This window comes from Loxodonta africana, unplaced genomic scaffold (assembly GCF_030014295.1).
Source record: "Loxodonta africana isolate mLoxAfr1 unplaced genomic scaffold, mLoxAfr1.hap2 scaffold_29, whole genome shotgun sequence".
NCBI lineage: Eukaryota > Metazoa > Chordata > Mammalia > Proboscidea > Elephantidae > Loxodonta > Loxodonta africana.
The window spans coordinates 3333995-3344088 of NW_026975011.1; positions in this window are offsets into that span (position 1 = coordinate 3333995).

A 10094-nucleotide genomic window follows, 5' to 3' on the forward strand; every position below is an offset into this window, starting at 1 on the left:
TCTTAGGGTTTCTTCATTTTTTCTTAATTCTTTTATCTGATTTTTTTTCTGCTATGTTGGTGTTAATTCCCTGGTCCTCCAGATTTCCCATTCTGCATTCTAATTGCTCAAGTCTGCTCCTCTGACTTCCTTTTGTGTTGTCTAATTCTGTAATTTTGTTGTTAATCTTTTGGGTTTCTGCATGCTGTCTCTCTATGGATTCTTGCAACTTATTAATTTTTCCACTATGTTCTTGAATAATCTTTTTGAGTTCTTCAACTGTTTTATCAGTCTGTTCCTTGGCTTTTTCTTCCGTTTGTCTTATTTCATTTCTGAGGTCCTCCCTGATGTCTTGAAGCATTCTGTAAATTAGTTTTTTATATTCTATATCTGATAATTCCAGGATTGTATCTTCATTTGGGAAAGATTTTGATTCTTTTGTTTGGGGGGTTGTAGAAGCAGTCATGGTCTGCTTCTTTATGTGGTTTGATATCAACTGCTGTCTCCATGCCATCATTAAGATATTGTAGTGATTTATTCTATATTTGCTCACTGAGTCTTATCTTGTTTTGTTTTCTTTCCATATACTTGGATGGGCTACTAGATTGCGCTGTCTTGATTGTTGCAGCCCTTGACTTACTTATGACCTATTACCAGCTAGTTTGGGCTGTTGCCAGATATATATGCCTGAGTCTATTCACTATTCTTGAGTAGAATCTGATTTTGGGTCATCAAGTGTGTGCTGCACCCTAACACCTATCCACCTTGAGAAGTAGTGGTGATAATTGTGTGCACCAGGTTCTATTAGCAGCTGGGGTTCACACTCCAGGGGGGCAGGATGCTGACAGGCTTCCCCCAAGTGTCAGTGTGGTAGGTGTGTCTCTATTCCTAAAGCATCTTGGTTGGAGGGCTCTGCAGCTTTACCTTAGGCCCCCAATGCAAGTACCTCTACAGATTGGTAGGTGTCACCCTCCTTAGACCCCTAAGGCAGGAGGCTAGGCGGTCAGGTGGCAGCTTCAGCCCTCAGTTCCCTGTTTTGGGTCAGTGAGGGCTCTGTTGAATATGCAGAGATATCAGGCCTGGGAAACTTGTTTTTCCAGTAAATCCACTAAAAAAAATGCAGTCAGATCCCTATCAGAAATGCCTTTGCATTGTAATAGCCACCTTGTTCCCTGTAGGATGAAAGCCGGAGATATGGATCACATGTGCTTGGCTGGAGCTGGTTCTGTGTTTTTAGTCCAATTAGGGAAGGATTTTTGGTCCCTGGGTTTTTTGTGGTTGCTTCTCTCAGGCCGGAAGAATGGGTTAGGAAAAGACCAAAAAAAAAAAAAAAAAAAAAGGGAAAAGAAAAGCCGTGGAGCAGTTCTCCCTCTGGCTCAGGAAATTCCAATGTTAATGAAGCCGCCTGGGAAGGGGAAGGGAGGTTTCAGAAAAACAGGAGAGGGTATCACCCCGGAATATAGACAAAGTTGCTTATCTTGCTTGGGATGACTATTTTATCTGTGATTCCTGAGGGGTGTGTCACCTATGTATGCTGGCTGGGTAGAGATTGCCCCTGAGGGTCTGGCCCACAGAAGCCGTGGTCAGTTCCTCCACTGCCAATCCAAAGCCCAGTGTCAAGGTTCCCCAGCTGGGATGCTGCACTCCCGGCTTCAAAACCAGTCGCTGCCTCCCAGGAACTTCTCCTCCCACCAGCCGCGTTGTAGCGCCGCCTGCGCGGACTGGCTGGGCCCCCTCCCGGTGTCAGTTCAGGGGTGTACGGCTGCACCCAATGTTTGCACCTTCACAGGATATCCTGGTCAGCTCCCCTGCGCCCAGTCCAAAGCCCAGTGTCAAGGTTCCCCAGCTGGGACGCTGCACTCCCAGCTCCAATACCAGCCGCTGCCTCCCGGCGACTTCTCCCTCTGCCAGCCGCATCGCTGTGCCACCTACGTTGACCGGCTGGGCCCCCTCCCGAGGTCAGTTCTGGGGGGTAGTGCTGCAGCCCATGTTTGCACCATCACAGGATGTTGTGTTCAGCTCTCCTGTGCCCAATCCTAAGCCCGGCGCCAAGGTTACCTGACTGGGACACTGGCTCCAGGCTCCGAAAACAGTCGCTGCTTCCCTGTAGTTGTTCGTTCTCGGTTTCTGTCACTCAGGTCAACTCTTTAAATCTGTGTTTGTTGTTCAGGTTTGTAGATTGTCATGTATGTGATCGATTCACTTGTTTTTCTGAGTCTTTGTTGCAAGAGGGATCTGATGTAGCGTCTACCTAGTCAGCCATCTTGGCCCCCTTCCTGGAGTTAGTTTTTGAGCATGGTGTGAGGTATGGGTCCTGTTTCAATTTTTTTGCAGATGGATATCCAGTTATGCCAGCACCATTTATTAAAAAGACTATCTTTTCCCCAGTTAACTGACACTGGGCCTTTGTCAGATATCAGCTGCTCATATGTGGACGGATTTATATTTGGGTTCTCAATTCTGTTCCATTGGTCTATGTGTCTGTTGTTGTACCAGTACCAGGCTGTTTTAACTACTGTGGCTGTATAATATGTTCTCAAATTAGGTAGAATGAGGCCTCCCGCTTCATTCTTTTTCATCAATGCTTTTCTTATCTGGGGCTTCTTTCCCTTCCATATGAAGTTGGTGATTTGTTTCTCCATCATATTAAAAAAAGTGTCGTTGGAATTTGGAACAGAAGTGCATTGTATATATAGATAGCTTTTGGTAGAATAGACATTTTTACTGTTAATCTTCCTATCCCTGAGCAAGGTATGTTTTCCCACTTATGCAGGTCCTTTTTAGTTTCTTGAAGTAGTACCTTGTAGTTTTCTTTGTGTAGGTCTTTTACGTCTTCGGTAAGCTTTATTCCTAAGTATTTTGTTTTCTTGTGGGCTACTGTGAATGGTATTGATTTGGTGATTTCCTCTTCGATGTTCTTTTTGTTGGTGTAGAGGAACTCAGCTGATTTTTGTATGTTTATCTTGTAACCTGAAACTCTGCTAAACTCTTCTCTTAGCTTCAGTATTTTTCTTGAGGATTCCTTAGGGTTTTCTGTGTATAAAATCACGTCATCTTCTAATAGAGATAATTTTACTTCTTCCTTGCCAGTCTGGATGCCCTTTATTTCTATGTCTAGCCTAATTGCTCTCGCTAGGACCTCCAACACAATGTTGAATAAGAGTGGTGATAAAGGGCATCCTTGTCTGGTTCCCATTCTCAGGGGAAATGCTTTCAGGCTCTGTCCATTTAGGGTGATGTTGGCTGTTGGTTTTGTGTAAATGCCCTTTATTATGTTGAGGAATTTTCCTTCAATTCCTATTTTGCTGAGAGTTTTTCTCATGAATGGGTGTTGGACTTTGTCAAATGCCTTTTTTGCATGTATTGATAAGATCATGTGATTTTTGTCTTTTGTTTTATTTATATGGTGGATTACATTAATTATTTTTCTAATGTTGAACCAACCTTCAATACTTGGTATAAATCCCACTTGGTCACAACGGGTTATTTTTGTGATATGTTGTTGAATTCTATTGGCTAGAATTTTGTTGAGGATTTTTGCATCTATGGTCATAAAGGATATAGGTCTGTAATTTTCTTTTTTTGTGTGTGGTGTCTTTACCTGGTTTTGGTATCAGGGATATGCTGGCTTCATAGAATAAGTTAGGGAGTATTCCATCCTTTCCTATGCTTTGAAATACCTTTAGTAGTAGTGGTGTTAACTCTTCTCTGAAAGTTTGGTAGAACTCTGCAGCGAAGCCATCCGGGCCAGGGTTTTTTTTTTTTTTGTTGTTGGGTGTTCTTTTGCTTACCTTTTCCATCTCTTTTTTTTTTTGTTATGGGTCTACTTAATTGTTCTACTTCTGATCGTGTTAGTTTAGGTAGGTGGTGTGTTTCTAGGAATTCACCCATTTCTTCTAGGTTCTCAAATTTGTTAGAGTACAATTTTTCATAGTAATCTGATATGATTGTTTTAATTTCATTTGGGTCTGTTGTCATATGGCCCATCTCATTTCTTATTCGGGTTATTGGTTTCCTTTCCTGTATTTCTTTTGTCGGTCTGGCCAATAGTTTATCAGTTTTTAAAATTTTTTTCAAAGAACCAGCTTTTGGCTTTGTTAATTCTTTCAATTGTTTTTCTGTTCTTTATTTCATTTAATTCTGCTCTAGTTTTTATTATTTTTTTTTCTTCTGGTGCCTGATGGATTCTTTTGTTGCTCCCTTTCTATTTGTTCCAGTTATAGGGACATTTCTCTCATTCTAGCTCTTTCTTCTTTACATATGTGTGCATTTATTGATATAAATTGACCTCTGATCTCTCCTTTCACTGTGTCCCAGAGGTTTTGATAGGAAGTGTTTTCATTCTCGTTGCATTCTATGAATTTCTTTATTCCCTCCTTAATGTCTTCTATAACCCAGTCTTTTTTGAGCAGAGTATTGTTCAGTTTCCAAGTATTTGATTTCTTTTCCCTGATTTTTCTGTGATTGATTTCTACTTTTATGGCCTTATGGCTTGAGAAGATGCTTTGTAATATTTTGATGTTATGGATTCTGCAAAGGTTTGTTTTATGAGCTAATATGTGATCTATTCTAGAGAATGTTCCATGTGCACTAGAAAAAAAGTATACTCTGCAGCTGTTGGGTGGAGTGTTCTGTATAAGTCTATGAGGTCAGGTTGGTTGATTGTAGCAATTAGATCTTCTGTGTCTCTATTGAGCTTCTTACTGGAAGTCCTATCCTTCTCCGAAAGTGGTGTGTTGAAGTCTCCTACTATAATTGTGGAGGTGTCTATCTCACTTTTCAATTCTGTTAAAGTTTCTATTATGTATCTTGTGGCCCTGTCATTGAGTGCATAAATATTTAATAAGGTTATATCTTCCTGGTCAATTGTCCCTTTAATCATTATGTAGTGTCCTTCTTTATCCTTTGTGGTGGATTTAACTTTAAAGTCTATTTCGTCTGAAATTAGTACTGCCACTCCTAATTTTTTTTGATTGTTGTTTGCTCGATATATTTTTTTCCATTCTTTGAGTTTTAGTTTGTGTCTCTAAGTCTAAGGTGTATCTCTTTTTGGCAGCATATAGACGGATCGTGTTTTTTTTATCCAGTCTGCAACTCTCTGTCTCTTTATTGGTGCATTTAGTCCATTTATATTCACTAGGTGGTTTGGGTGGAGCTTCAGCCCTCAGTTCCCTGCTGTGGATCAGTGAGGGCTCTGTTTAATAGGTAGAGAGGTATCAGACCTCCAGAACTTGTCTTTCCACTGCTCAGCTAAAACAATTACAGTCAGATCTCTATCAGAATTGCCTTTGCAGTATAATAGCCACCTTGTTCTCTGTAGGGATGAAAGCCAAAGACTGTGGATCTTTTATGCTTGGCTGGATCTCATTCTGTATTTTTATTCCAGTTTAGGGAAGTCGGGGAAGGATTTTTCCCTCTGGGTTGTTAATTGCTTCTTCTCTCAGGCCAGGAGAATGGGTTGGGGAAAAAAAAAAAAAAAACCTGCAGAGCACTTCACTTGCTGGCCCAGGAAATTCCAATTTTAATGAAGCCACCTGGGGCAGGGAGGGGAGGGATCAGATAGATAGGAGAGAGTAGCACAATATAGACAAAGTTACTTGTCTTGCTTGGCGATGACTGTTTTATCTGAGATTTCAGAGGGGCATGTAGCCTGTGTGCGTTGGCTGGGTCGAGATTGCCCCTGAGGGTCAAGCCTGCATCCTGTGCTTCTGCCTTCTCAGGAAGCCATGATCAGCTCCTCTGCTCCTAGTCCAAAGCCCAGCACCAAGGTTTTCTGGCTGGGACGCTGCACTCCAGGCTCCAAAACCAGTTGCTGTTTCCCCATGATTTCTCCTTCCCCTGTCAGCTGCGTCTTTGTGCAGCCTGCATGCACTGGCTGGGTTTCCGCCGAGGTTACTTCATGGGGCTAAGGCTGCGTCCCAAGCTTGCACCATCTCAGGAAGCCATGATCAGCTCCTCTGTGTTTAGTCCAAAGCCTGGTGCCAAGATTTTCTGACTGGGATGCTGGCTACAGGCTCCAAAAACAGTCACTGCTTCCCCGTGGTTGCTCATTCTCTTGTCAGCCACATCAGCATGCAGCCTGCTTGCTCTGGCTGAGTCTCTACCGAGGTTACTCCAGGGGGTTAGGGGTTAGGGCTGTGTCCCATGCTTGGCCCGTCTCAGGAAGCCGCAATCAGCTCCACACTCTGGCACAAGGGAGCTGCGAGGGCTCAAGGCTGTGGCGCGAGATGCCGGTTCCAGAAGCGGTGGCTTCTTCAAGGTGCGGCTTTTTGCTCCCCTGTCACACAGGTCAGCTCCTTAGTTCTGTGTTTGATGGTCAGGGTTCATAGATTGTCATGTATGTGCTGGATTCGCTTGTTTTTCCAAGTCTTTGTTGCAAGAGGGATATGAGGTAGTTCTACCTACTCAGCCATCTTGGCCCCGCCCCTCTGTATGTTTTTAATGAGATTAAGTAGGATTGGCGTCAACTCTTATCTGAATTTCTGGTAGAATTCTCCAGTGTAGCCATCTAGTCATGGGCCTTTTTCTGTTGGCAGATTTTTGATGATATCGTCTGTCTCTTTTTTTGTCATGAGTGTGTTTAAATTTTCTACCTCTCTTTTTGTTAGTTTGGGTAGGTAGCATTTTCATAGGAATTTGTCCATTTCATCTATGTTTTCAAATTTGTTGTGGTAAAATTTTTCACAGTAATCACCTTCATAGTAATGACCTTCTTTATATCTGTTGGATCTGTTATGTCACTAATTTCATTTCTTCATTAGGTTATTTGCCTCTTCTGTTTTTTTTTTTTTTGGTCAATCTAGCCAGCGGTTTGCCTATTTTACTGTGATGAGACTTTTTGTTTTCTTCCTTATTTATTCTCAATGTTTCCTTTTGGTTGCCACACGTATTACATTCTACAACTTACAATTACAATAATATTTAACATATGAATAACATTTAAAATATAACCTTAAACTAGTAAATCTATTCCTGGTATGCACTTCCCTCCCGCATTTACGTTGGTGTGTCTCCATTAACATCAATACACAAATTTTTTTTTATTAGTTTACTTTGTACTTACTTCTTACAAACTTGATGTGCTGTTTGAAGGATTTAATCATTGAATTTATTCCCTAAAAATATCATATACTTGGTCCTAATGATTGCATTTTTTGTTGCATTTTTTTGGAGAACTCTCTTTCTTATTTTTTTAATTTTCCCCCTAGATATAGAAACAAGTATTTATTTAATGCTCTTGACTTTCTATTTGGAGTATTCTCTTGAATAATACATACAGAGCTGCTCTTGTTGTTTTTGTTAGGTGCTGTCCAGTTGGTTTTGACTCATAGCAACTCCATGTATAACAGAATGAAATACTGCTCAGCCCTGAACCATTCTTACCATTGTTGCTATGTTTGACCTCATTATTGAAGCCACTGTGTCAATACATCTTGTCGAGGATCTTCCTCTTTTTACTCACCCTCTGCTTTATCAAGCATGATGTTCTTCTCCAGGGACTGGTCCTTCCTGACAACATGTCCAAAGTAAATGGGATGAAGCCTCCCCATCTTTGCTTCTAATGAGCATCCTGGCTGTAGGTTTTCCAAGACAGATTTGTTCATTCTTTTGTCAGTCCATGGTATATTCAATATCCTTCACCAACACCATAATTCAAATGCATCAACTCTTCTTCAGTCTTCTCTGTTCATTGTGCAGAATTTGCATACCTATGAGGCGATTGAAAATACCATGCTTGATTAGGGCACTCCTTAGTCTTCCAAGTGACATGTTTGCTTTTTAACAGTTTAAGTAGGTCTTTTGCAGCAGATTTACCCAAAGCAATGTGTCTTTTGATTTCTTGATTGCTTCTTCCATGGATATTGATTGTGGAATTGAAAAATGAAACTGAAATTGAAATGAAATTCTTGACGATTTCAATCTTTTCTTCGTTTATCATGATATTGCTTATTGGTCCAGTTGTGAGGATCTTTTTATCATTATTATTATTGTGTCTTAGATGATTTACAGAGCAGTTTCTCATTAAACAATTAATACACATATTGTTTTGCAACACTGATCGCTGACAACATGTCAACACTCTCTGCTTCCTGAACACAGGTTCCCCACTGCCAGCTATCCTGTCTCCTATGTTCTTGTTCTTCTCCCTGGGCTGGTGTGCCCGTTTAGTCTCATTTTGTTTTATGGGCCTGTCTAATCTTTGGCTGAAGGCTGAACCTCAGGAGTGTCTTCAGTACTGAGTTAAAAGGCTGTCTGGGGGCCATATTCTTGGGGCTTTTCCAGTCTCTTTCAGACCAATAAGTCTGGTCTTTTTTTGTAAGTTAGAATTTTGTTCTACGTTTTTCTCCAGCTCTATTTAGGACCTTCTATTCTGATCCCTGTCAGAGCAGTCTATTCTGATCCCTGTCAGAGCAGTCAGTGGTGGTAGCCAGGCATCATCTAGTTGTGCTGCACTCAGTCTGGTGAAGGATCTGGTAATTGTGGTCCATTAGTCCTTTGGAGTAATCTTTCCCCTGTGTCTTTGGTTTTCTTCATTCTCCCTTGCTCCAGACAGAGTGGGACCAGTGGAGTATCTTAGATGGCCCCTCACAAGCTTTTAGGGCTTCAGATGTTACTTAGCAAAGTAGGATGTAGAATATTTTCTTTATAAACTGTCTTATGCCATGTGAGTTAGATGTCCCCCAAGACTGTGGTTCCCAGCCCTCAACCCAGTAATTCAGTCCCTCAGGGAGTTCAGATGTGTCTGTGAAACTTCTGTGACCTTGCCTTAGTCAAGTGGTGCTGACTTCCCCAATATTGTGTACAGTCTTACCCTTTACCAAGGTTATCACTTATCTATTGTCTATTTAGTATTTTTCCCTCCCCACCCAGCCCTCCTTTGTAACCATCAAAGTTTGTTTCTTTCTATGTGCGAACTTTTCTTGGTTTTTTACAATAGTGGTCTCATACAGTATTTTTCCTTTTGTGTTGACTTATTTCTCTCAGCATAATGCCTTCTAGACTTATCCCTGTTGAAAGATGTATCATGAATCTTTTTCTTTATGTTATGGTATAATCCATATTGAAGGCTGTAGTCTTTGATCTCAGTCACTGAGTGTTTCAGGCTCTCTTCACTTTTAGCAAGCAAGGTTGTGTCATCAGCATATCATGAGCTTCCTCCAATCAGATGCTCTGTTCTTCTACATATAGCCCAGTTTCTCAGATTATTTCCTTGCCACACAGATTGAGTAAATATGGTGGAAGAATACAACCCTGACACCTTCCTTTCCTGATTTTAAACCTCCGAGTATCACTTTGTCCTGTTCAAATAATTGCCTCTTGGTCTATGTACAGGTTCTCCATGAGTACAAAGTGTTCTGGAATTCCCATTCTCCTCAATTTTACCCGTAATTTGTTATTATCCACACAATAAAATGCCTTTGCATAGTCAGTAAAACAAAGGTAAATATCTTTCTGGTATTCTGCTTTCAGTCAAACTCTATCTGACAATAGCAGTGATACCCTTTGTTCCAAGTCCTCATCCAAATCCGGCTCAATTTCTGGCAGTTCCCTGTCCATGAACCCATGCAACTATTTTTGAATTATGTTCAGCAAAACTTTACTTACGTGTGATATTAATGATATTGTTCTATAATTTCCACATTTAATTGGGTCACCTTTCTTTGGAATGTGTGCAAATATGAATATCTTCCACTTGGTTGACCAATTATCTATCTTCCAAATTTCTTGGCACAGATGAATTAGTGCTTCTATAGTTGCAACTTTTTGTTGAAACCTCTAAATTGGTATCCTGTCAATTCCTTCAGCTTTGTTTTTTGCCAATGTATTTAGTGTAGCTTAGACATTTTCCTTCATTGGTTCTTGAGCATATGCTACCTCCCAAAATGGTTGAATGTTGGCCAATTATTTTGGCACGGTGATTCTGTGTATTTCTTCAGTTTTCTTTTGATGCTTCTTGTGTAGTTCAGTATTTTGCCCACAGACTTTTTCGTTATTGCAACTAGAGCCTTTATTTTTTTCTTCAGTTCCTTCATCTTGAGAAATGTCAAGCATGTTGTTCCCTTTTGTTTCTCCTTCATACATCTGTCAATTTGTCCTACTGCATTAGCTTGTAT